The following is a 26,952-nucleotide window of genomic DNA, read 5'->3' on the forward strand; positions in this document are numbered from 1 at the left end:
TTAAAAGACTAAATGAAAAATGGCATGCTTATGAGTAAATATGTAAAAGGTCTGAAAGCTGAAAATCACTTTAGTGTTTCCTATATTAGAACATTAATTTTTATGCTTATTCAGCATTTTAGCATTATTCAGATTTAATCAGCAGAGGTATCATCTGAATTTTTTCAGTCTTACAGCTTTTCTTCTGACCCAGTTTTAAAATTTCTTCTATGTTAATTAACTATTACTTTTACATGTAAATAGTAAATCACTTGGATAAGCTGTCTCTTGTTATTATTAGCATGGAAGTATCAAATATGTTATTATACTTTTGCGTGTAGTAATAGTATGTAACAATTGTTTGTCCTGAATCAAATAATTAAAATATGGAAAATTTTATTTACAGGTGCTAATTTTTTAAAAAACTCTAGGACAATGTACTATGCAAATCTGTATGTAATTTCTTGAGTTCTTAATCGGTACATTTCTTAACATGTTAACACAGTAACCTTTAAATAATTACTTAAACTATAGTCATTAAATAATACTGAAACAAGTATTAAAGCCCTTCTACACATTTCTGATACAAGTAACATTTGGAAAACAGAGGTTAGTAGGAAAGAATCATGTTAAGTCAAGAGCAGTTGATAATGAGAAGACAGAGGATGTGTCAATCCAGATCTCTAGTCAGGTACTTGCTGCTGAAGAAAAAAAGCTTTTATGGGGGAGGGAAAGGAGATACTCTAAGACAATGGAGCCAAGTTTCCTTGTTAAATGCTGTCTTCCTCATCCTGAAGTTAGTCTCTTTCTCTTTTCTCTCTTGCTCACAGTGCAAGGAGCTGTCACCACTTGTGGCTAAATTCAGATACATTACTTTCTTGCAACTTCATTCACATGTTCTATGTTAGTTGTTGCACTGAACTGAAGGTAACAAAGGGATCTAACAAAGATTGGTAGATGTTTTCAATGTCTAAACAAGTAGGACCTCTCAGTAGGACCTCTCTAGAATTACAAATTCCAAGCAGAAACTGAGGAATATTACTAGGGTTAGAGAAAGCACAGGCAGAAATAGTTCTATCCAAGATAAATTCATCCCCCAAAAGCTGCCCTATACAAACCACAGACAAAATATATTTGGTATAAAATGTCTACTTTCTATAAATATAGTGCTAATTTACTACATATTTTTTAAATCTCAGGAACATTTTATTTTCTTTCACTTTTTAAAATCTATAAATCATTATTGTATCTGTAGTTTGCTCTACAAATTCTACAAAATCATGTATTATAGTAATCAAATATTTCTTCTAAGACCAAATATAAAACAAAAGAACATTTTAGTATGCCATATAGGGTAGGTGTTGGAATAGCTATATTTTATCACTTTATGCAAGAAACCATCTGTTCCTGTTGCCAGATAGTGTCAGTTATTTTATACCAAAACAGCATGTTCTTTTAAAGTAGGGAATTTGTTCTGGCACACTGTTATCCTCCCTGTGAAACGAATTGAATCAGAAAGTATGACTAGGGTCTTAAGAATTTGCATCTGTAACATGTTCTTGTTTGTGTTGATGTTGGAACAAACACTTAAAAATTTATACATGGATGAAAGTAAAATGATAAGAAATGAAAGTAACAATCTGAATGTATAGTTTTTTTAATTAAGTAATTTATTTATTGATTGATTTAAACTCCAGGTTTTATTCCTCCCCTGGTCAAAACTCTGACTGTTCCACATTCCATATTTCCTCAAACATTCTTATTTGAACCAGTCTCTCTTAAAGACACATTGCATTCTACACAAAATAATTTTGAATAATACATGCATTTCAATAAAAATAAAAATAAGACTACAGCAACAGTAACTTTTTAGTACTGATTGAAATATTGGTCCATTTTGAAATAATGGTCCATCAGGACAATTTCTCAGGCCTGCTAGACATGCATATATCTTGCTGTCCCTCATTCTTTATTCTTTAATTTGAGACCAAGTGGCTAGATCTGGTCTATTGCACCTGCCTCTTATCATAAAATTAGGTGCCTTGTCTAGCACTCTAGTTTTTCGGTTACTTAGATATAAATTTCATGTCCATACATTCCTAGTTTCAGTTAAAATTGGGGCTTTTGCCATAAAAACATTAGTACTTTTGAATTTTTTATTGGATATTATCTCTATTTACATTTCAAAAGTTACCCCCTTTCCCAACACTCCAGTCCCCCCCACCTCCACTTCCTTCCATGAAGGTGCTCCTTCTTCCTACCACCCTCTCCCAACTCAACTCTCTGACTTTCCCCTGCACTAGTAGAATTCGCCTTCACTGGACCAAAGGCCTCTTCTCCCATTGATGCCAGACAATGCTATCCTCTGCTACATATACAACTGGAGCCATGGGTCTCTCCATGTGTGCTCATTGATTGCTATTCTAGTCCCTAAGAGTTCTGGAGGGTTTGGTTGGTTGATAATGTTGTTCTTCCCATGGGGTTGCAAACTCTTTCAGCTAATTTAGTACTTGACATCCCATTTGTGGAATTTTTTGTTTTATTGAAGAACTTTATTTCAAATGGGTCTATTTCTGCCTTGATTTTGATAATTTCTTGACATCTACTCATCTTGGGTGTATCTGCTTTCTTTTGTTCTAGAGCTTTTAGCTGTGCTCTCAAGTTGCTGATGTATGCTCTCTCCGGTTTCTTTTTGGAAGCACTCGGGGCTATGAGTTTTCCTCTCAATACTGCTTTCACTGCATCCCATAGGTTTCTGTATGTTGTGTTTTCATTTTCATTGAATTCTAGAAAATCCTTAATTTCTTTCTTTATTTCTTCTTTGACCCTGCTATCCTTTAACAGAGCATTGTTTTGTTTTCATGTGTTTGTGAGCTTTTAGTTGTCTTTGTTGTTGTTAAAGACAAGCCTTAAACCATGGTGATCTGAGAGGATGCATGGGAGTATTTCAATCTTCTTATATCTATTGAGGCTCGCTCTGTGTACAATTATATGGTCAATTTTCGAAAAGGTGCCATTGGGTGCAGAGAAGAAGGTGTATTCTTTTACTTTAGGATGATATGTTCTATAGATATCTATTAATTCCAATTGGTTCATAGACTCTGCTAGTTTTACAGTGTCCTTGTTCAGTTTCTGTTTCCATGATCTGTCCATTGGTGAGAGTGGGGTATTAAGGTCTCCCACTATTATTGTGTGGGGTGAAATGTATTTTTTGAGCTTTAGTAGGATTTCTTATATGAATGTGGGTTCTATTGTATTTGGAGCATATATGTTAAGGATTGAGAGTTCCTCCTGACAGATTTCCCCTGTAATGAGTAAAAAGTGTCCTTCCTTATGTTTTTTGATAACTTTTGGTTGGAAATATACTTTATTTGATATTAGAATTGCCACTCCAGCTTGCATCTTAGGGTTGTTTGCTTGGAAGATTTTCCCAACCTTTTACTCTGAGATAGTGTCTGTCTTTGTCTCAGAGTTTCCTGTATGCAGCAAAATGCTGGATTTTGTTTATGTATCCATTCTGATAGCCTATATGTCTCTTTATTGGGGAGTTGATTCCATTTATGTTAATAGATATCAAGGAATAGTGGTTTATGTATCTTGCTATTATTGCTTTTGTAGGTTGAGTTGTGTCTGTGTCTCTTTCTTCTTTTGGTTTTCTTGCTTAGGAGTTTTCTTGTTTTTACTAGAATGTAGTTCCCCTCATTGTATTGGGTTTTCCACCTATAATTCGTTGTAGTGCTAGGTTTCTGGCCAGATATTGTGTAAATTTAGATTTGTCTTGAAATGTCTTCATCTCTCCATCTATGGTGATTGATAGTTTTGCTTGGTATAGCAGCTTGGGCTGGCACTTGTGCTCTCTTAGGGTCTGCATGATGTCTGTCCAGACTCTTCTAGCTTTCATAGTCTCTGTTGAGAAATCAGGTGTGATTCTGATTGGTCTGCCTTTATATGTTACCTGACCTTTTTCCCTTACTGCTTTTAGTATTCTTTCTTTGCTTTGGGCACTGGGTTTTTTGACTATTATGTGTCAGGAGGAATTTCTTTTCTGGTCCAACCTATTTGGAGTTCTGAAGGCTTCTTTTATGCTCGTGGTCATCTCATCCTTAAGGGTAGGGAAGTTTTCTTTTACAATTTTGTTGAAGATATTTACTGTACCTCTTAGTTGATATTTTTCTCCCTCTTCTATTCCTGTTATTCTTAGGTTTGGTCTTTTCATTGTGTCCTGGATATTCTGGACATTTTGTGTTAGGAGCTTTTTGGTTTTTGCATCTTCTCTGGCTGTTTTGTCTATGTTTACAATGTTGTCTTCGGCCCTTGAGATTCTCTCTTCCATCTCTTGTAGTCTATTCTAAACGCTTGCTTCTGTGACTCCTGATTTCTCTTTTAGGTGTTTTATTTCTAGGATTATCTCTTTTAGTGTTTTCTTTATTGTGTCAATTTCCGTTTTAAATTCGTTCTTCAATTCCTTCATCTCTTTGATTCTGTTTTCCTCTAGTTCTTTGAGTTCTTTGAGTGTTTTTCTTGTTTCCTCTTTAAAAGCTTCTTATTCTTTTTGCTTTGCTTCCTGTTCTTGTTTAAGGATATCTATCATCGTCTTGAGGTATGATTTTAAGTCTCTGTCTTCTTTTTCTGGAGTGTTTGGCATTCCAATGTTTGCTGTAATGGGAGAGCTGGGTACTGGTGTCGCCAGGTTGTCTTGATTTCCTTGGGATATGCTCTTTAACTTTCCTCTTGCCATCTTGTTGTCAGTGATGTTCTTGCCTTTCCCTTGTGCGTGGTCTGTGTCCCTGGATCTCCACTGGTTCAGGGGGCTGATGTTTTGAGCCCTGTTCTGTGCCCCAAAGCTTCTGGGTGGGGACAGAGGTTCGAATGCTGGGTTTGGTCTGGATCAGGCAGGGCAGGGGCATGCTTTCTGTGTGCCACCCAGTGGGAACAGTGGTCCCAATGCTGGGTTCCTTGTCCCTGGATCATGCCTGGCAGATTCTGGCTTTCCGGGCACACTCGGCAGAGATCTCTCTGCTCCCTGGCTGCTCCAATCTCCTTTTCACTAGGCCTTAGCATTTGAGAACTGCAGGTCCAGGTGGCAGATGGGCCGAACCTTGTTCTGTGCCCCAAGGCTGCAGGGTAGGATCCAAGGTCCCAATGCTGTATTCCTAGTCCCTGGATCAGGCAGGGCAGGAGCGCTTTCCCTGCGCACTAGGCAGAATTCTCTCTGCTCCCTGGGTACTGGGATCTCCTTCTCACTAGGACTTAAACTTTGTGAACTGCTGCTCCAGGTGGCAGATGGTCCGAGACCTGTTCTGCGCCCCAAAGCCACTGGGTGGGAACAGAGGTCAAAATGCTGGATTCCTGGTCTCTGGAACAGGCAGGGCAGGGGCCTGCTTTCTGTGTGCACTCAGCAGAGTTCTCTCTGCTCCCTGGCTGCTCAGATCTCCTTCTCACCTGGACTTAACCTTTGGGAACTGGTGGTCCAGGTGGCAGATGGGCCGAGCCCTGTTCTGTGCCCGAAAGCTGCTGGTGGGAACAGAGGTCCCAATGCTGGCTGGGTTGCTGGTCCCTGGATCAGGCAGGGCAAGAGTGCACTTTCTCTGAGCACTCGGCAGAGATCTCTTTGCTCCCTGGCTGCTCGGAACTTCTTCTAATTAGGCCATAAACTTTTGGAACTGCTGGTCCAGGTGGCAGATGGGCAGAGCCCTGTTCTGCGTTCCAAAGCTGCAGGGTGTAAACAGAGGTCCCAATGCTGTGTTCCTGGTCCCTGGATCAGGCAGGGCAGGTGTGCACTTATTCTGACCTCTCGGCAGATATCTCTCTGCTCCCTGGCTGATTGTATCTCCTTCTCACTAGGCCTTATTTAACCTTCGGAACTGCTGGTACCGGTGGCAGATGGGCCGAGACTTGTTCTGTGACCCAAAGGCACCAGGTGGGAACAGAGGTCAAAATGCTGGATTCCTCCTCACTGGATCATGCAGGGCAGGGGACAGCTTTTTGAGTGAAGTCAGCAGAGATCTCTCTGCCCCCTGGCATCTCGGATCTCCTTCTCATTGGGCCTTAACCTTTGGGAACTGGTGGTCGAGGTGGCAGATGGGCCCAGCCCTGTTCTGTTCCCCCAAGCCGCAGGGTGGGAACAGAGGTCAGAATGCTGGATTCCTGGTATCTGGATCAGGCAGGGCTGGTGCCTGCTTTCTGTGTGCACCTGGCAGAGATCTCTCTGCTCCTGGCTGCTCGGATCTCCTTCTCACAAGGACTTAACCTTTGAAAAACGCTGGTCCAGGTGGAAGATGGGCCAAGCTCTGTTCTGTGCATCAAAGCCGCCAGGTGGGAACAGAGGTCAAAATGCTGGTTAATGGTCTGTGGGTCAGGCAGGGCAAGAGCGCGTTTTCCGTGCCTTCTCGGCAGAGATCTCTCTGCCTCCTGGCTGCTTGGATCTCCTTCTCTCCAGGCTTTAACCTTTGGGAACTGCTGGTCCAGGTGGCAGATGGGCGGACCCTTGTTCTGCGCCCAAAAGTCTTAGGGTGGGATCAAGGTCCCAATGCTCTGTTCCTGGTCCCTGAATCAGGCAGGGCAGGTGCGCGTTTCCATGTGCACTTGGCAGAGATCTCTCTGCTCCCTGGCTGCTCAGAACTCCTTCTCATTGGGCCTTAACCTTTGGAACTGCTGGTTGATGTGGCAGATGGGCTGAGCCCTGTCCTGCGCCTCAAAGCCACCGGGTGGGAACAGAGGTCCCAATGCTGGGTTCCTGGTCCCTGGATCATGCAGGGCAGGAGCTCACTATCCGTGCACATGCAGCAGAGATCTCTCTGCTCCCTGGCTGCTCAGATCTCCTTCTCATTGGGCCGTAAACTTTGGGAACTGCTAGTCGAGGTGGCCCGTGGGCCTAGCCCTGTTGTGTGCCCCAAAGCCGCCGGGTGAGAACAGAGATCCCAATGCTGGGTTCCTGGTCCCTGGATCAGGCAGGGCAAGAGAACGCTTTCTCTGAGCACTCAGCAGTGATTTCTCTGCTCCCTGGCTTCTTGGATCTCCTTCTCACTAGGCCTTACTTAACCTTTGGGAACTGCTGGTCCATGTGGTAGATGGGCCGAGCCCTGTTCTGTGTCCCAAAGCCACCGGGTGGGAAAAGAGATCAAAATGCTGGGTTCCTGGTCCGTGGGTCAGGCAGGTCAGGAACACACTTTCCCTGCGCACTCGGCAGAGATCTCTCTGCCCCCTGGCTCCTCGGATCTTCTTCTCATTGGGCCTTAACCTTTGGGAACTGCTGGTCGAAGTGGCAGATGGGCCGTGTCCTGTTCTGTGCCCCAAAGCCGCTGGGTGGGAACAGAGGTGCCAACGCTGGCTTCCTGGTCTTTGGATCAGGCAGGGCAGGTTCGCGCTTTCCCTGAACACTTGGCAGGGATCTCTCTGCCCCCTGGCTTCTCAGATCTCCTTCTCACTAGGCCTTAACCTTTGGGAACTGCTGGTCCTGGTGGCAGATGGACCGAGCCCTGTTCCATGCCCCAAAGCCGCCGAGTAGGAACAGAGGTCAAAATGCAGGGTTCCTAGTCCGTGTGTCAGGCAGTGCAGGAGCGTGTTTTCTGTGCCCACTCGGCAGAGATCTCTCTGCACCCCGGCTTCTCAGATCTTCTTCTCACCAGGCCTTAACCTTTGGGAACTGCTGTTTCAGGTGGCAGATGGGCCTTGCCTTGTTCTGAGCCCCAAAGCACCAGGCTTGGATCCGATGTCTCAATGCTGGGTTCTTGGTCCCTGGATTAGGCAGGGCAGAAGCTCGCTTTCCATGCTCACTATGCAGAGATCTTTCTGCTCCCTGGCTGCCCAGATGCCCTCTTCACCAGTCTTTAAACCTTTGGGAACTGCTGGTCGAGGTGGCAGATGGGCTGAGCTCTGTTCTGTGTCCCAAAGCCACTGGATGGGAACAGAGGTGCCAACGCTGGCTTCCTGGTCTTTGGATCAGGCAGGGCAGGTTCGCGCTTTCCCTGCGCACTTGGCAGAGATCTCTCTGCTCCCTGGCTGCTCAGAACTCCTTCTCATTGGGCCTTAACCTTTGGAACTGCTGGTTGATGTGGCAGATGGGCTGAGCCCTGTCCTGCGCCTCAAAGCCACCGGGTGGGAACAGAGGTCCCAATGCTGTGTTCCTGGTCCCTGGATCAGGCAGGGCAGGGGCATGCTTTCTGTGTGCACTCTGCAGAGATTTCTCTGGTCTCTGGCTGCTCAGATCTCCTTCTCACCAGGCCTCAAACTTTGGGAACTGCTGGTCCTGGTGGCAGAGAGGCCCAGCCCTGTTCTGCTTCCCAAAGTCGCCGGGTGGGAAGAGAGGTCAAAATGCTGGGTTCCTGTTCTCCGGAAGAGGCAAGGCAGAGACCTGCTTTCCATGTGCACTTGGTAGAGATTTCAATGCTCCCTTGCTCCTCAGATCTCCTTCTCATTGGGCCTTAACATTTGGGAACCACTGGTTGATGTGGCAGATGGGCTGAGCCCTGTTAGGCGCCCCAAAACCGCCGGGTGGTAACAGAGGTCCCAACGCTGGCTTCCTGGTCCCTGAATCAGGCATGGCAGGTGCGCGCTTCCGTGCGCACTCGGCAGAGATCTCTCTGCTCCCTGGCTGCTCGGATCTCCATCTCATTGGGCCTTAAACTTTGGGAACTGATGGTCGAAGTGGCAGATGGACAGAGTCCTGTTCTGTGCTGCAAAGCCGCCTGCTGGGAACAGAGGTCAAAATGCTAGATACCTGGTCTCTGGATCAGGCAGGGCAGGGGCCTGCTTTTGTTTGCACTCTGCAGAGATCTTTCTGCCACCTGGCTGCTAGGATCTCCTTCTCACCAGGACTTAAACTTTGGGATCTGCTGGTCCTGGTGGCAGATGGGCTAAGCCCTGTTCTGTGCCCCAAAGCCAATGGGTGGGAACAGAGGTCCCAATGCTGGGTTCCTGGTTTCTGGATCAGGCAGGCAGGTGCGCGCTTTCTTGAGCACTTGGCAGAGATCTCTCTGCTCCATGGCTGCTCGGATCTCCTTCTAACTAGGCCTTAACCTTTGGGAACTGCTGGTCCAGGTGGACCGAGCCCTGTTCTGTGCCCCAATGTCGCCGGGTGGGAACAGAGGTCAAAATGATGGATTTCTGGTTTCTGGATCAGGCAGGCGGGGGCCTGCTTTTTGTGTGCACTATGTAGAGATCTCTCTGCTCCCAGGCTGCTTGGAATTACTTCTCACCAGGTTTTAAACTTTGGGAACTGCTGGTCCAGGTGGCAGATGGGCCGAGCCCTGTTCTGAGCCCCAAAGCCGCAGGGTGGGAACAGAGGTCCCAACGCTGTTTTCCTGGTCCCTGGATCAGGCAGGGCAGGGGCCTGCTTTTCGTGCACACTCGGCAGAGATCTCTCTGCCCCCTGGCTGCTTGGATCTCCTTCTCACTAGGCCTTAACCTTTGGGAACTGCTGGTCTATGTGGTAGATGGGCTGAGCCCTGTTTTGCGCCTCAAAGCCGCTTGGTAGGAACAGATGTTCCAATGCTGGGTTCCTGGTCCCTGGATCAGGCAGGGCAGGTTCGCGCTTTCCGTTTGCACTCGGCAGAGATCTCTCTGCCCCCTGGCTGCTCAGATCTCCTTCTCACTAGGCCTTAGCCTTTGGGAACTGCTGGTCCAGGTGGCAGATGGGCCAAGTCCTGTTGTGTGCCCCAAAGCCACTGGGTGGGAGCAAACTTCAAAGTGCTGGATTCCTGGTCTCTGGATCAGGCAGGGCAGGGCAGGGGCCTGCTTTTTGTGTTCAGTCTGCAGAGATCTCTCTGCCCTCTGGCTGCTCGGATCTCTTTCTCACCAGGCCTTACCTTTGGGAACTGCTGGTCCAGGTGTCAGATGGGCCGAGCCCTGTTCTGTGCCTGAAAGCTGCTGGTGGGAACAGAGGTCCCAATGCTGGGTTCCTGGTCCCTGGATCAGGCAGGGCAAGAGTGAGCTTTCTCTGAGCACTCGGCAGAGATCCCTCTGCTCCCTGGCTGCTCAGATCTCCTTATCACTAGGCCTTAGCCTTTGGGAACTGGTGGTACAGGTAACAGATGGGCCGAGCCCTGTTCTGTGCCCCAAAGCTGCTGGGTGGGAACAGAGGTCCCAATTATAGGTTCCTCGTCAATGGATAAGGCAGGGCAGGTTTGCGCTTTCTGTGCACACTCGGCAGAGATCTCTCTGCTTCCTGGCTGCTCGGATCTCTTTCTCACTAGGTCTTAACCTTTGTGAACTGCTGCTCCAGGTCGGAAGTTTTTTTCTATGATTTTGTTGAAGATATTTACTGTGCCTCTTAGTTGATATTCTTTGCCATCTTCTATTCCTATTATCCTTATGTTTTGCCTTCTCATTTTGTCCTGTATCTCTAGGACATTTGGTTTAGGTGCCTTTTGATTTTTCCATCTTCTCTGACTGTTTTGTCTTTGTTTTCTGTGTTGTCTTTGGCCCCTTAGATTCTCTCTTCCATCCGTTGTAGTCTGTTGTTGATGGTTGCATCTGTGACTCCTGATTTCTCTTTTAGGTTTTCTTTCTCCAGGATTGTCTTTTTTTCTGTATTGTTTATTGTTTCAATTTCCATTTTTAATTATTTCTCCATTTTTGTTATGTGTTCCTGTAGTTCTTTGAATGATTCTGTGTTTCATCTTTAAGAGCTTCGATTTGTTTTTGTGTGTTCCCCTGTAATTGTTTAATTCATGCTTTCCTCCAAGATCTACATCATCATTGTGAAGTAGGATTTCAAATCTGAGTTTTGATTTTTTGGAGTGTTTGGCAATCCACTAGTTGCTGTGGTACGAGAGTTGGGTTCTGCTGTTGCCAAGTTGTCTTGGTGTATTGGCTGGTTTTGTGTCAACTTGACACAAGCTGGAGTTATCACAGAGAAAGGAGCCTCAGTTGAGGAAATGCCTCCATGAGATCCAGCTCTAAGGCATTTCCAGTGATCAAGGGGGGAGGGCCCAGCTCATTGTGAGTGGTGCCATCCCTGGGCTGGTAGACCTGGGTTCTATAAGAAAGCAGGCTGAGCAAGCCAGGGGAAGCAAGCCAGTAAGTGACATCCCTCCATGGCCTCTGCATCAGCTCCTGCTTCCTGACTTGCTCGAGTTCCAGTCCTGAATTCCTCTGGTGATTAACAGCAATATGGAAGTGTAAGTTGAATAAACCCTTTCCTCCCCAACTTGCTTCTTGGTCATGATGTTTTGTGCAGGGATAGAAGCTTTCACTAAGACTTGGTTTCCATTGCTTAAGTTCTTTCACTTACCTCTTACCATTTTGTTATCTGTGGTCTTGTTGTCAGTGACTGGCACCTGTCTCTCCCATGTTTCTGAGGGTCCGTAGGCTCAGGAAGAAAATTGCTTCTGAGGTTTTGGCTCTTTAGTGGGGGAGCAGTGAGTTCTGGTGGAAGGTTCTCAGTTGTTTTTGTGGGCTCAGGCATGGGAGCTCTTGTGAGGCTCTTCTGGGAGCTCAGCCCTTTGCCTGAGTACTAGTGGGGGGTACCTGGCTCTTTCTCTAAGCCAAAAAAAGACCCTTTTCCAGAGAGCACAGCACTCTCTGCTCACTGAGACCTTGCAGTGTGACTTCCCTGGGCCTGAGTGTCAGACTCACGTCTGGTCCAGGTATAAAAGTGCCTGTGAAGCTGATCTTCCAGCACCGCTTTTCCCAACCAATTCAAGATTCTAACACAGGCAGGCCAGGGCACCACTGCCAAGCACTGACTGTGCTCTACGTACCCAGCACAACCTCACTAGGGCTGTGCCCCAGGTTATCTGCTGGACCAGGTGGAAGAGTGCCTGGGCATCTGTTCTGCAATCACAGCCTTTCATGGCAGATCCTGATACTCTCTTACTGTGGGCCTGAAATGAACCTTTGCCACAACTACCACCACCACCACCACCAAACACTCTGTGTTCTCTGGATACTCACTGTGCAGCCTTACCAGGACTGTGCCCCAGGTTATCTTGTGTATCGTCTTCTTGACTAATGAACTTTGCCTTGATTGAACATTTAACAGACTGACAGGTTTATCATAACAGTTCTATATAGCTTTTGCAATAACAACCTAAGTTACAAGATTGCTTTCAAAAGCACAATGAATCTTGTTAACATTAAAGCAAGATATGTATATATTAAGAGCTTACTCACAAATCAGGAGTAGACTCACACTTTCACTTTACCTTTGAAAGTGGATTTAAAATTCTGCAGACTCTAATTTATTGTAATTTACAACTGAAGTGGGGATGGTAGGGATTTTTTTCTACTTCTCAGTGTGGGACTGCAGTTTTAGCATAATGCTTGTTCTGTGAGCTCAGCAAGAATCATGTTATAATTAGATGAATATTACAATAGAAACCTTGTTAATGGGATTTTTCAGAAACAGTAAAAATGGAAACCTATAAGAGGACCTCTATTAGACTCTGTACGAGTAAGGGAAACCTGTCTTAGGGGACCACAAAAAAAAAAAAAAAAAAAAAAAAAATGGCACATATTAGTTAACTGAAGGGAGGGGGGTGATATGCCTTGGGGAATCTGTGAAAGTAACCATTGCAAGCAAGGGACTTATAGAGTTGTCTTGGCATGGTTTTAATGTGAAAGTGAAGGTGGCTATAGGATAGCAGAGATTCTGTCTTTATTTAGCTGTAAACATTAAGGCCATTTACCAGTACTATCAAAATATATTTTTCTTTATATTCTAATTATAAAATAATGAAACAGCCTATAAAGGAAATGTTTCCCTACACTGAGTTTTAAATTAATTTGCTTTGAGATAAAATAAACAATTCAGTGAATAATTTAAGCATTAGTATGTACTGAACATAGGCAAAATATGCTAATTGCTTTAAAAGCCAGAATATACACAAAATATGGAAGACAGATCTTGTATAAATCCACAACTGAGGAGAATTTAGAGTTATTTTAATTCCTATGAACATTATTAGTATACCTATGTTATACAGCTATTTTTATTGGATAATCTCTGTATTTACATTTTGAATATTATCCCTTCCCCCAATCCCATCCCCCCTCTCTTCCCCTTGCCTCCTAGAAGGTGCTCTTTCTCCCAACCACCCTCTGCCACCTTAGCCTAAGCTGGACAAAAGGCCTCTCTTCAAACTGATGCCAGAGAATGCTATCCTCTGATGCATATGCAATTGGAGCCATGGGTCTCTCCATGTGAACTCACTGGTTGGTGTTTTAGTCCCTGAGAGCTGTGGTGAGTTTGGTTAGGTGATCATTTTTCCCCCCATGGGGATGCAAAACATTTCAGCTCCTTTAGTCCTTTCTTTAATTTCGTCATTGAGGTCCCCGTGTTCAGTTAAATGGTTAGCTGTAAATATACTTCTCTGTATCACTGTGATTCTGACAGAGCCTCTGAGGAGGCATCCATATCAAATTCCTGCCAATAAGCACTAGTTGGATTCAGCAACAATGCTTGGGTTTAGTGGCTACATATGTGGTAGATCCCCAGGGGAATCAGTCTCTGAGTGATCTTTTTTTCAATCCTTGTTCCTATATTTGTCCCTGTATTTCGTCCCATGAGTATTTTGTTCTCCTTTATAAGAAGGACTGAGACCTTCTGCCCTTCCTTTGCTTTGAGCTTCATAAGTTCTATGAATTGTTTCTTGTGTATTTGGAGATTTTGGGCTAGTATCCTCTTACAAGTAAGAACATACCATGAATGTCATGAATGCTCTTTTGAGACTGCGTTACCTCACTCAGGATGATAGCTTTAAGTTCTTTCCATCTGCCTAGGAATTTCATGACATCATTGTTTTTAATAGCTGAGTAGTACTCCATTGTATGTATGTACCACACTTTCTGTATCCATTCCTCTGTTGAGGGAAATTGGGGTTCTTTCCAGATTCTGGCTATTATAAATAAGGCTGCTATGAACATGGTTAAACATGTGTCCTTGTTAGATATTAGAGCTTCTTTTGGGTGTATGCCCAGGAGTGGTGTAGCTTGTTCATCAGATAATATTATGTCTAATTTTCTGAGGAACTGACAGATTGATTTCCAGAGTGGTTGTACCAGTTTACAATCCCACTAACAGTGCAGGAGTGTTCCACTTTCTCTGAATCCTCACCAGCACCTAATGTCCCCTGAGTTTTAATCTTAGCCATTCTGACTGGTGTGAGGCAGAATCTTAAGGGTGTTTTAATTTGCACTCCCCTGATGACTACGGATGTTGAGCCCTTTTGTCCTTTTTGACAGTTTCCTTGGCCTTACAGAAGCTTTGCAATTTCTTGACATCCGATTTGTGGAATTTTAATCTTAGAGCATAAGCCATTGGTGTTCTGTTCAGGAATGTTTCCCTTGTGCGTATGTGTTCTAAGCTCTTCTCCAATTTCTCTTCTAATAGTTTCAGTGTATCTGGTGTTATTTGGAGATCTTTTATCCACTTGGGCTTGAGCTTTTCACAAGGAGATAAGAAAAAATCAGTTTGCATTTTTTTTTGTATGCTGACAGTTGAACTGGCACCATTTGTTGAAGAGGCTGTCCTTTTTCCATTGTTTTCAGCTCCTATGTCAAAGATCAAGTGACCATAGTTATTTGGATTCATTTCCTTTAGATATTTTAGTTTCGTTGAGTATAGGCTTTTGTAGTAGGATCTGATGATTTCTTAAATTTCCTCAGTTTCTGTTGTTATGTCTCGTCTTTAATTTCTGATTTTGTTAATTTGGATACTCTTTCTGCACACTCTAGTTATTCTGGCTAAGGGTTAATTTATGTTCTTGAATTTCTCAAAGAACCAGCTCCTGGTTTTGTTGATTCTTTGTAAGATTATATTTGTTTGTATTTGGTTGATTTCAGAGGCGAGTTTGATCATTTCCTGCCGTCTACTCCTCTTGTATGTATCTGCTTCTTTTTGTTCCTGAGCTTTCAAGTGCACTGCCAAATTGTTAGTGTATGTTCTATACAGTTTCTATTTGGAGGCACTCAGACCTATGAATTTTTCTCTTAGCACTGCTTTCATTGTATCTCCTAAGTTTTGGTATGTTGTGCCTTCATTTTTAACAAATTCTAAAAATTCTTTGATGTTCTTTTCTTTTTTTCTTCCTTGACCATTCCATCTTTGAGTAGAGCATTGTCCAGCTTCCATGTGTATGTGAGCATTTGTTGTTTTTGTTAATATTGGAGACAAGCCTTAGACCATGTTGATCTCATAGGATGAATGTTATTAATTCGAAGTTCTTGTATCTGTTGAGGCCTGTATTGTGGTCAGTTTTTGAGAAGGTGCCATGACAAGCTGAGAAGAAGTTATCTACTTTTGTTTTAGGATGAAATATTTGATAGATGTCTGTTAAACCCATGTGGTTCATAACTTTTGTTAGTTTCACTGTGTCTCTGTTAAGTTTCTCCTTGCGTGATCTGCCCATTGATGAGAGTAGGGTGTTAAAGTGCCCCACTATTATTGTGTGTGGTGCAATATATGCTTTGAGCTATAGTAGAGTTTCTCTTATGAATGTGGATGTCTTTTATTTGGAGAATAGATGTTCAGGATTCAGAGTTCATCTTGATAGATTTTTCCTTTGATGAGTAAAAAGAGTTCTTCCTTTTTTTATGACTTCTGGTTGAAAATGTATTTTATTTGATATTGTGATGGCTACTCCAGCTTGTTTCTTGGGACCATTCTTTTTTTTTTTTCTAACCTTTTACTCTGAGGTAGTGCCTGTCATTTTCACTGAGATAAGTTTTATGTATGCATGCAAATGCTGAATCCTGTTTACATATTTAGTCTTTTTATTGTGGTATTGATTCCATTGATGTTAAGAGATATTAAAGAATAGTGATTGATGTTTCCAGCTATTTTTGTTTTTGTTTTTAGAGGTAGAATTAGGTTTGTATGCTTTTCTTCTTTCGGTTTTTTTTTTTTTTTTTTTTTTTTTGCAAGTAGATTAATTTCTTCCTTTTCCTGGGGTGAAACTTTTCTATTTGTGATAGAATTTTCCATCTATTATCTTCATAGGGCTGGATTTGTGGACAGATATTGTGTAAATTTGCTTTATTCCTGGAATATCTTGATTTTTCCATCAATGGTAATTGAGAGTTTTGCTGGATATACTAACATGCATTGGCATTTTTGTTCTTTTATGTTCTGTGTTCTTTTAGTTTATCTGTCCAGGATCTTCTTTCTGCCTTCCATAGTCTCTGTTGAAAAGTCTGGTGTAATTCTGATTAGTCTGCCTTTATATGTGACCATGTTACCGGTCCTTTTTTCCCTTACTGCTTTTTGTTTTTTTTTTTTTTTTTTTTTTTTTTTGTTTGTTTTGTTTGGTTTTCTTTGCTTTGAACATTTGTTGTTTTGACTATTATGTGATCGGAAGAATTTCTTTTCTGGTCCAATCTATCTGGGCTTCTGTGGGCTTTTTATACATCCATGGTAACCTCTTTCTTACTTATATTAAACCATCCCTGATCCCAGGGATGAAGCCTACTTGATCATGGTGAATGATGATTTTGATGTGTTCTTGAATTCGGTTTGCAAGGATTGGTTGAGTATTTTTGCATCAGTGTTCATAAGTGAGATTGGTTTGAAGTTCTCTATCCTTGTAGGGTCTCTGTGTGGTTTAGGAACGAGGGATATTGTAGCCTCAAAAAATGAGTTAGGTAGTATTCCATCTGATTCAATCTTAGGTTGTTTAGTATAGGCTTTTGTAGTAGGATCTGATCATTTCTTGAATTTCCTCAGTTTCAGTTGTTATGTCCCCACTTTCCTTTATGATTTTGTTAATTTTGATACTCTCTCTTTGCCCTCTAGTTAGTCTGGCTAAGGGTTTATCAATCTTGTTAATTTTCTCAAAGAACCAGCTCTTGATTTTGTTGATTCTTTGAATGGTTCTTTTTGTTTCTATTTGGTCAATTTCTGCCCTAAATTTGATTATTTCTTGTTGTCTACTCCTCTCGGGTATATCTGCTTCCTTTTGTTCTAGAGCTTTCAACTGTGCTGTCAGGTTGCTAGTGTATGCTCTCTCCAGTTTCTTTTAGGAAGCACTCAGAGCTTTGAGTTTTCCTTTCAGTGCTGCTTTTATTGCATTCCATAGGTTTGGGCATGTTGTATTTTCATTTTCATTAAATTCTATAAAATCCTTAATTTCTTTCTTTATTTCTTCTTTGACCATGCTATTGTTTAATAGAGCATTGTTTAGTTTTCATGTGTATATGTTAATAGATATTAAGGAATAATGGTTGCTGTTTCCTGCTATTTTTGTTTTTCGAGGTAGAATTGTGCCTGTGTGTCTTTCTTATTTTGGTTTTCTTGCTTAGGTATTTTCTTGTTTTTACTAGGATGTAGTTTCCCTCCTTGTATTGAGTTTTCCACTTATAATTCTTTGTAGTGCTGGGTTTGTTGTCAGATATTGTGTAAATTTAGTTTTGTCTTGGAATATCTTGGTCTCTCCATCTATAGTGATTGAGAGTTTTGCTGGATATAGCAACTTGGGCTGACACTTGTGTTTTCTTAGGGTCTATGTGATGTCTGTCCAGGATCTTCTAGCTTTCATAGTCTCTATTGACTAGCCAGGTTTGAGTCTGATTGGTCTTCCTTTATATGTTACATGAAATTTTCCCTTACTACTTTTAGTATTATTCTTTGCTTTGGTCACTTAGCGTTCTGACTATTATGTGTTGGGAAGAATTTCTTTTCTGTTCCACTCTATTTAGTTCTATAGGCTTCTTTTTTGCTCATGGTCATCTCATTCTTAAGGGTAGGGAAGTTTGCTTCTATGATTTTGTTGAAGACATTTAATGTGCCTCTTAGTTGATATTCTTTGCCCTCTCCTATTCCTATTATCTTTAGGTTTGGTCTTCTCATTGTGTCCTGAATCTCCTGAATATTTTGGGTTAGGAGCTTTTTGGCTTTTGCATCTTTTCTGACTGTTTTGTCTATGTTTTCAATGTTGTCTTCGGCCCCCGAGATTCTCTCTTCCATCTCTTGTAGTATGTTGGAGGTGCTTGCATCTGTGATTCCTGATTTCCTTTTTAGGTTTTCTACCTCCAAAGTTGCCTCTTTCAGTGTTTTCTTTATTGTTTCCATTTCCCTTTTAAATTCCTTCTTCAATTTCTCTATCTTTTTGGTTTTCTTTTCCTCTATTTGTTTGGTTTCTTTGAGTGTTTTTCTTGTTTCCTCTAAAAGCTTCTATTTCTTTATGCTTTTCCTTCTGTTGTTGTTTAAGTGAGTTATTCATGCTCTTTTTAAAGATTTCCATCATCATCTTGAGGTATGATTTCAGGTCTGAGTCTTTTTTTTTTTTTCCTGGAGCGTTTGCTGTGATGGGAGAGCTGGGTTCTGATGTTGCCAAGTCTTCTTGGTTTCTATTGGGTAAGTACTTTTGCTTTCTTCTTGACATCTTGTTGTCAGTGATTGTTTCCTATCTATCCCATGTACCTGGCCTATGTCCCTGCATCTCTGCTGTTTTAGGTGGCAAATGGCTTGAGCGTTTCGTCTCCTTGCAAGGGCCTTCTGGGTCTACCCGAGTCTCTAAAGCAGAGTTCCTGCTCCACTGAACCAATTGGGGGGCCAAGCTTTATGCGTGACAGGCCTAGCCCTCTCTGTGCCCCAGTTACTAGCAACACAGTTTCACCAGGCCTGCATCCCTGGATCTGTGCTGTTCCCGGTGGCAAATGGCTGGAGCATTTGGTCCAAATGCAAGGACCTTCCCATTTCTGTTGATTTTTAAACCCAGCTTCAAACCATGGATGTCTGACAGGATGTAGGGGATTATTTCAATTTCCTTTATAGGTTGAGATTTACTTTTTTACTGAAAATGTCATCAATTTGGGGAAATGTTTTATGAGGTACTGTTTTGTGTTTAGGTGAAATGTTTTGTAGATATATGTTAAGTTTATTTGATTTATAAATGTTTGTTTTGTTCAGTATTTATCTGCTTTGTTTGTGCCTGGATGAGATGTTCATTGATGAGAAAAGGGTGCTGAAGTTTCCTGCTATGAATGTGTGAGTGACAGTATTTGATTTAAACTTGAGTATTGGTTTTTTGTTTGTTTGACTGATTTTGTATCACATGGGGGCATTTGTGTTTTGTTATAGATGTTAAGAATTGAAAAATCATTAGGATGGTTTTATATTATGATGAGTATAAAGTGCCTTTGTCATTTCTTTTGTTATTTTTTGTTTGAAGACTATTTTTTTGTTTTTTTTTTTATTTTTAAGACTATTTTTTAGATACTAGAATCGCTACACAACCTTTTTTTAAGTCCATTCAAATAGAAAATCTTTTACGAAACCTCAACTCTAATGTAATGTCTATCTATGATACTGAGATGCATTTATGCAACAGGAAGATGGACCCTATTTGCAGAGGCCGATGTGGGGCTTCCATTTGTTGTGCCTGCACCAAGAATAGCTACTCTGAACTGTGCGAAGGCCTAAGGGTTTGAAAGAAAGTCACAAGTCTATTATTCATGTTACTAGAAATGTTTAATTCCTCTTGAACTGCAGTCTCACAGGACTGCCTGCAGTCACAGTAATAACACTCAGGTAATTACAGGTGTGGCATGGGAATTCCCTAGCTACTGGGTAGAAGTCACCCCCTAGGGTGGAGTCTACAACCTTCAAAAACTGGGGTCAGGAAGGCCAGGTGTGGAGTGGCTTGCCAATAAGCATAACAAAAGGGGGCATGTATTTCTCCCAGAGTCTTGGCACAACAACCTGGCAGTATAGCTAACCCTAAGAGAATGGAGGAGGTTGCCAACACCTATTATTTTGTTAATCCATGTCTTTTTATTAAAGAATTATGTCCATTGATATTCACAGATATCAAGAACCAATTACTGTAACATTTTGGCTTTTGTTTTTATTTTGGTTGTGGTTGAAGTGATTAAAGTTTTTGCTGGGTGTGATAGTCTAGGAAAGCTTCTCTGGTCTGTTAGAGTCTCCAAGACATCTCACCATATTCTCATGGATTTTAGACTTCCCCTTGAGTAGTCTACTGTAATTCTAATGAGTGTGAATTTATAAGTTAGTTGCTTTTTTGTCTTGTTTATTATTATTATTATTATTACTACTATTATCATTTTTTATGTTTAGTGTTTTGCTTATTACGTGGAACAGAGAAATTCTTTTCTGGCTCCTTCTATTTGCTGTTCTGTAAGCTCCTCATAGCTTTATAGGCATTTCCTACTGTACTGGCTGGTTTTGTGTTAACTTGACACAGCTGGATTTATCACAGAGAAAGGATCCTCAGTTGAGGAAATGCCTCCATGACATCCAACTGTAAGGCATTTTCTCAACTAGTGATCAAGTGGGGAGGGCCCAGCCCATTGTGGGTGGTGCCATCCCTAGGCTGGTAGACCTGGGTTCTATAAGAAAGCAGACTGAGCAAACCATGGGAAGCAAGCCAGTAAGTAACATCCCTCCATGGCCTCTGCATCAGCTCCTGCTTCCTGACTGCTTCAGTTCCAGTCCTGACTTCCTCTGGTGATGAACAGCAATATGGAAATGTAAGATGAAAAAACCCTTTCCTCCCCAACTTGCTTCTTGGTCATGATATTTTGTGCAGGAATAGAAACCGTAAGACACCTACTTTAAGTTATGAAAATTTTCTTTTATGACTTTGTCAAATATATTTTCTGGCAAGATCATAACTAAAATTTGCTTCAAATATGGATGGTGTGGGCAATATATTATCATGAATATATTGCATTCTGTAAGTCTCTTGCATTTTTTTTTTTTTTTTTTTGCCTAAGTTAGGAATTTGTTACTGGCATAACATCCTTAAATTTAGTGTTTTGAGATTCTACCAGAACTGTGGCAGGCTCAAAAACTCAAGTGCTCCTGAGAGAGTTTTGTTTATGTTACTTAAGTAAGCAAGAATTGGGAAGTATCAGAGCCCTGTCTGTCTCACACAGTAATCCTAATGACTTTGGACCCTTCCTAAGTCTCCTTCATTCATTTAACTCCAGAAATCTTCTTTCTTATATTTTTTCAGAATTGTGACTTTGGCAATGTTACTATTCAAGGTAGTGAGGGATAGTTACCTGTCATCAAAGGACAAAAAGCTGAGGTCTGCACAATGATGTGAAGTAGTGAGGCAAGGCCAAAGATCAAGATGGAGTACAAGCTTTCTAGAGTAAAAGTCTATGTCATGGTAGAAGACAAGAAGTGGAAAGGTATAGGTTCAGGACAGATTTCATCTAAATACATTGAACAGCTGCAGGGTGTGTGCCTGCTTGCTTATTCAGAATCAGATGGCTCACTGATTATGTAGTGCAAGATACATCTTAAAGTGCCCTGTCGGAAGCAACAAGGGGATGTAATCATTTGGTCTGAAGCTAAGAAGTGTGGTATGGAAATACATTTCCAAGAAACACATTATTGTCAAGAGACCCAGGAAGTTATCTGCCAAGTTCAAGGTAAAGATCCAAATGTAGAAATCACTCAGTTACTTACTGATGAACTAGAATGTTTTTAAGATCTACCACTGAGGTGGAATTGAATTGACATGTCAATCTGTGAACTCCATACACATGAAAACATTGTAGATTTACTTTCTTTTATCAATGAAGCATCAAGCCACAAGGAAATCCTTGTGCTGGTCTTGGAAAAAGAAGGTTATATTAAAGAATTGCTACAGCTGTTCAAAACTTGTAAAAAAAAAAAACTATCAGAACATGAAAGGGTTATACTATTTGAATAGCATCATTAAGGGAATCCTTTTTCTAGACAATGCATATTTGTTTAACATTATGTTTTCTGATGAATTCATCATTGATGTGGTAGGATCCCTTGAATATCGCCCTGGTTTAGATCAGCCAAAGTAGCACAGACAATTTTTGACTCAAAACACTAAATTTAAGGATGTTATGCCAGTAACTAACTCCCAACTTAGGTAAAAAATATAAAATAGATCTACAGAATGCAGTATATTCATGATATCCTATTGCCCATACCATCCATATTTGAAGCAAATCTTCTTTCTGATCTTACCAGAAAGAATTTTTTCAATAAAATAATTACCATGCTGCAGAAAGTTGAAATTTTTCTGTTCAAAGTTCTTGCTCAGTTAAGATGACACTATAGGTGATGAGAGACGGCACGAATTGTTATTATTCTTCAAGGAATTCTGTGCATTTGCTAAGATATTACACTTTCAAAAGAAAAAAATAACTGAAAACCCTAATAAAGCTAGGAATCTTGAGAGCTTTAAAAGTTGTAGTACATGTGCATAATTATGAAATACAAGTAGTGGCTCTAGAACTATTTGCTCATCTAGTACAGTAAAGTTCAAGCCTAATTAGAGCACATGCTATGGAAGAAGCTCTGGAAAATGAAAATAATGATGACCTTCTCATTAATAATAATCAAATTAATAATGATCAAACAAATGATCTGTGATTCTAATCCTGAATTTTCATGAGGCATCATTTTGACAACAGTTCTTCATGCTTTTCTTAATCCATAAAAAATGCAGGCCACAACTAAGGTATGTAAAAGAAGGAAAGTTCTGAATTACTTTTATACATATTGCATGAATAAACTAATAGAACGAATTTCATCTACCACAGTAGAAAATGAAAGTGTTGATAATAGGGTTAACATCTATCCTAACAATTATTAACATGCACAATTACTTGGTGCAGTTTTAGAATACTCACGTTTTGTGTGCAATGCCATTAAAAGTACATGAAAAATTATTAGCAATGACTTGCTCAGCAGAATCTTGGTGTTGATAAGTTTAAAGCACACATTCTGATTTTATGTGCTCACCAATTTATGAGAAAGATGTTTGATCTTAAAGATGAATTTACAACCTTTACATAATTAAGAAAAACCTTTTTCAGCCAGTTGTAAATGTTCTTATGCATAATGGAACTAGGTACAATATGTTAAATTCAGCCATAATTGAGCTATTTCAATTTATAAAACAAGAAAACATCACATCTCTTATTAAAACATTGTAGAATTTTTTATGTCCTTTGAATCAATTCAGTATGTTCAGAAATTTAAAGGGTTGAAAACAAAATATAAAGAGGAGGAAAAGGAGAGAGACAACTAAGAAATAATTTACATAATATAATATTTCAGAAAATATATTATAATGTATCAAAGGTATGGAGGTAAAAGTCAAGGCAGATATTTTTTGTAGGTGGATTACAAAGAGGAGGAGAAGGAGAAGAAGTAGAAGGAGAAGGAAGAGGAGAAAGAAGGCGAGGAGGAGAAGAAGTAGCTATTCTACCACTAGGAAGTGACATTCCAAGCCATTATGACATGTTTATGAAAATTAAAGAGACAAATGAAAGTGAAAATGTAATAGAATACTCAAAAAAAATAATCTGAAACCTCTGAATGTTCTCCACCTCAAGGTGATGCTTCTGATAGAAAAATGAGTATGGTTAACTGTAGCAGTTTTGTTTCTTTAGTAGATTATACATATAATACTGATGGTGATAACGATGATTATCTCTATGGTATGATGAAAATGAAGAAGTTGATGAACCGCCAAAAAAGACCTTAGTTCATAAAATCACATGAGGCTCATAACAATTAGTTCAAATAAAATTATATAGATATCACTAACTGAAAACCTAATTTTAAAATATTTTCTCCCATGGACTTTTAGATATGGTAGAATACAGTGCAAAATAATGCATAAGAAGCTTCAATTTTACATAAATAAAACCTCCTATAAAATAGATAAAATAAAAAGCAACTGATTCATAACTTCTTATCAAAAACATCTTACTTTATCAGCACGGTTTTGGAAGAGGAAAATGTTTAAAAATAATCTGATTTTTAATAAAATCTTTAAATTAGAAGCAACTACAAAGATTTTATTGCAAATCCTACTTTCAAAGAAATGGTGTATCAATGACATTCTTTCCATGAATTGACATTTATTTAAAATGTTTTATGGTATGGAAGACAAAGCCATACTAACATAAAAATAACATGAGAATTTTCAGTATTTCTGTGAAGATTTAACAGAATTTCAGCATTATGAATAATAATGAGGAAGCAATATTCAGTGTAATTTAGTACAATTTTTGTGAATAACGTGCTAAGCTGGATCCTAAAGGAGCTGTTGTACTTCTTTTTAGATGAGAAATACCAAGTACCAGTTACAATATTGTAATATTCCTACTGTTTCTTTATGGGATAAAACAGATAGCACCAAATACCCAGTTTGTAAAAACTATTAAAGCTTTGTCCTTTTCCTTGGATTAGTAGGTAAGTACTAGGATACACACACAGACATGGACACAGACACTTGCACAGACACACACACACACACACACACACACACATATACATACATACATACATATATGGTTGCTGACATAAACTAACAACAAATTAACAGAGGAATATTTAACTTTTTCTCACAGTGTGAGAGGATACATTCCAATCTTGTGGGGAGTAGGCTGTTCAGTTCTGGGAGGAATCTAAAGCATTCTGTCATACAACAAGCAACTAGATGATTTCTGAGGCTCAGTTCAATTTCTCTTTTTATTTAGTGTTGGACATCAGCCAGTGGTACAGATTCACATATATTCAAGGTAGTTCTTTCAATCTTAATTTTCCCAGTAGATCAACTGCCTCATAAATATGCCAAGAAGTTTGTCTCCTAAGGGTAGATGCTGTTAATTATTAATTATCACTAATTAGACCCTTGCTTTTCTAACAGCTAAACATATATATTCATAAGCTTTCTTACAACATTCCATATAGAATTAAAAAATTTATTAATTTTTAGTCTAACTGTAAAACACCTCATTGTCTTTAAGGATTTCAACATTCCTCAAAAGATTAATGACAGAATCTCTTTTGAGACTCAGTCTCTTAACTCTGAGGCCTCATACCATTAAAGAAAGCATATTAGTAACTTTTTGTGGTGGTGAAACTTACGACAAAAATCAATATACAGAGGTCAGAGAGATTATATAACAATTAGAAATACTTCCATAAAACTGCATTTTATCCCTAGCATTCATATGATAGTTAAGAAACATGTATAAATCCAGTTTCCTGAAGCATGCTGCTATCCTTTGGACTGCACTGGAACATCCATCCATGTGTGTGTGTTTGTGTGTGTGTGTGTGTGTGTGTGTGTGTGTGTGTGTGTGTGTGTGTGTTTGTGTGTGTGTGCGCATGTGTGCATGTGCATGTGTATGTAAAATGAATATCTTTGTAAAAATTCTTCCATGTAACTCATGGAAGAAATAGTTCCTTTCAGCTTATAGCTCTAGAACAAGAAGCCCATAAATGGGTTACTTGGTTTGATGGTGTATAAGTTCTCGAGTTTTTTTTTTATATAATTTGGATATTATTCCCCTGTTACCTGTAAGGTCAGTAAAGCTCTTTTCCCAATCACTATGCTGCTATTTTGTCTTTTGATAATGTCTTTCATCTTACAGAAGCTTTTCAGTTGTTTGAAGTTTTATTTATCAGTTATTGATCTTAGTGCTTGAGTTGTGGGGATACTATTCAAAAAGTTGTCTTCTATGCCAGTATGTTCAAAGTTATCCTCCAATTTCTCTTCTATTTGATTTAGTGTATTGGATTTTAGGTTTCACAACTTGATCCACTTCAACTTGAGTTTTGTACATGTTGATAAATATGTATTTATTTGCATTATTCTACACATACTGACATCCAGTTAGAGCACGATCATTTAATGAAGTCTCTTTCCTTTTTTTTCATTGCAAATTTCTGGCTTCTTTATCAAAAAAAAAACAAAAAAAAAAAAAACAAAACAGGTGATTATAAGTGTTTGAATGTCTGGGAATTTGATTTGATTCCATTAATTAACATGCCTCTATTTAGGCAAATACTTTGTAGTTTTCACTACTGTAGTTCTATAATACAACTTAAATCTGGGACTCGTTATATCTCCAGAAGTTCATTTATTGTACAGTATTGTTTTGGATATTCTAGGTATTTTGGTTTTCTATATGAAATTGACTGTTGTCCTTTAAAAAATTTTAAAGTACTGTATTATATGATTGTGTTGAATCTGTAGATTGATTTTGTTAGGTGACAACTTTTTACTTTGTTAATCCTACTGACCAATGAATATGGGCAATCTTCCCATCTTCTGATATCTTTTTCAATTTATTCCTTCAGAAAACTTAATTTTTGTCATATTTTCACTTCCTACACTATAGTCACATAAATATTTTATATTATCCCTAGCTATTGTGAAGATGGCTATTCTGCTTACTTCTTTCTAAGTTCATTTGACATTTATGTATATAGATATTTTGTGTGTTTACATTTCAAATGTTAACTTTTCTGGTTTCCCTTCTGGAACCCTCTGAACCCCTCCTACTCCTGCTTCTATGAGGGTGCTCACCCTCCCACCCACCCACTGTCACCTCATCACCCTGATAATCCCCTACACTGGGAATCAATCCTTCACAGGACCAAGAGCTTCTCTTCATATTGATGCCAGACAATGTCATCCTCTGCTACATATGTAGCTGGAGCCATGGGTCACTCCATTTGTACTCTTTGGTTGGTGGTTTAGTTCCTGAGAGTTCCAAGGCAGGGGGGATGTCTGGTTGATATTGTTCTTCCTATGTGGTTGCAAACCCCTTCAGCTCCTTTTGTCCTTTCTCTAACTCCTCACTTGTGGTTCCCATGCTTAGTCCAATGTTTGGCAGTGATTGGTTGTGAGCATCTGCTTCTGTATTTAACAGAGATTCTCAGGAGACAATCATAACTGGCTTCTGTCAGCAAGCACTTCTTGGTGTATGAAATAGTATCTAGTTTTAGTGTGTGTTTAGGAAATGGATCCCCCGGTTCTTGTGTGTTAATCTTTTATCCAGCAATTTTCTTAAAGGTATTTATCTATAGGATTTTCTTGGTAGAATTTTTGGGAGTTGTGGCTGCATATGGCATGGATCCCCCATGTGGGGCAGTCTCTGGATGGTCTTTCCTTCAGTCTCTGCTGTGGAGATCACTTTTGGTGCTTCTGGACAGTTGGTAGTAGGAATTCTTACTTCATTAGGATAATTAGAAGCTGGCCAAGGCAGGAATCTGAC

At 40.3% G+C, this 26,952-nt stretch overlaps 1 pseudogene across 1 annotated transcript; it reads left to right on the forward strand.

The window, feature by feature from the left end:
• Positions 1-22,280: 22,280 nt before the first annotated feature.
• LOC308414876 (protein PPP4R3C1-like) lies at positions 22,281-22,964 on the forward strand (annotated as a pseudogene). The gene has a single exon. The product of its transcript is annotated as a protein PPP4R3C1-like (transcript).
• Positions 22,965-26,952: the final 3,988 nt, after the last annotated feature.

The sequence above is a fragment of the Micromys minutus genome, assembly GCF_963924665.1.
Source record: "Micromys minutus genome assembly, chromosome: X".
NCBI classification, from domain to species: domain Eukaryota; kingdom Metazoa; phylum Chordata; class Mammalia; order Rodentia; family Muridae; genus Micromys; species Micromys minutus.